The following is a 1455-nucleotide window of genomic DNA, read 5'->3' as shown; positions in this document are numbered from 1 at the left end:
TATATATCAAAATTAATTTTAATTTTGATATAAAAAAATATGTATTAAAAAACAATTAATGTTAATTGGCATAAAAAATTAATTTTTATTGGAAAGGAAATTATAGTTTATCATATTGGTATAAATTACTTAGCATATATAAAATTAAGATTTCAATTGGTATAAAAAATTAATTATATCATATTAGTATAAATTAATTAGTATATATGTGTATATATATATCACATGCATGCCAATTAGCTAGTATTATAATCATATACTATTGTACAATTAATATTATTACATGCATATGAATCAAACATTTCATTCATATGTTATATGAAATTCTCATCCATAAATAATTCTAGCTAGTAATATTAATTAAACAAATGAATTTTATTATTTGTACGTTTAGAGTATTAATTTGTTTATCATTTAATTAATTTTAAGTATATTGTATGGATAATGTGTTATACAAAGAGAAAAATTGATATAATAAATAATGGTATAAATTAAAATTGTATATTTTTTGAAATTTAAATTTAAATTTTACAAAAAAAGAAAAAAATTAATAGAGTTCTTCATTTTGCAGTGGCCGCGTCAAAACCTCTCCACCGAGTAGGCCCTTCCCTTTTTTTCTCCCTTCTTTCTTCCTTCCCTCTGTTTCTTTCTCTCCCCCGCGCAACTCAGGCCAAACCCATTTTCCTTCGCCATTTTTTTTTCTTCATCAGCCCCCTCTGCGCGCAGAATCTCTCTCACCCGCGTGCTCTCTCTCAACCCAGCCATTCACACGCGTTCTCTCTCTCTCTCTCTCTCTCTCTCGGTGGTTCTCTCTTTCCCTCAGTGGTGCTTCTCTCTCTCACCGGCGTCCGTCTCTGCCGCTGCTCCCTCCGGCAACCAAGCCTTTCCCGATCAACTCTCAAAAATCAGGTATATATATACCTGATTTTAAAATTTATATATATATATATCAGTGTGTATATATATATACACACTGAAATATATATATATATATATATATATATATAGTTATAAACTAATTTATTTATTTATTTATATAAATTAATATATAGATTATATATAGATTATATAAATATATTATTATATATTGTTGATGTAGTTAATTATATTAGCAAATTTAATTTTTTTTACATGTTAGCTAATTAATTTATTTGCTTAAGATTTATGTTATGTAATATTACTTGTTTGACATATATGTTTTGTATATGGTGAAAATATTGTTTAATGTATTTGCATGCATGCATGCAAAATTACATACCCTCATATATAGTTTGAAATTAGGTTTTTTTGTATAGAATTTTGCATTTACATTTAGACCCATATTTGTGTAGGTTTTTTTTTTTTTGCACATTGTTGTAACCAAAAAAAATATATATATATATACAAATAAGAAATGCATATCTACTTTGGTCGATCGTTAATTTATGATTAAATTTTGTAAATTTATAATAAGTA

Source organism: Corylus avellana, chromosome ca5 (genome assembly GCF_901000735.1).
Source record: "Corylus avellana chromosome ca5, CavTom2PMs-1.0".
Taxonomy (NCBI): Eukaryota; Viridiplantae; Streptophyta; class Magnoliopsida; order Fagales; family Betulaceae; genus Corylus; species Corylus avellana.
The sequence above is the reverse complement of the archived record's forward strand: the minus strand, read 5'-3'. Positions refer to the sequence as shown.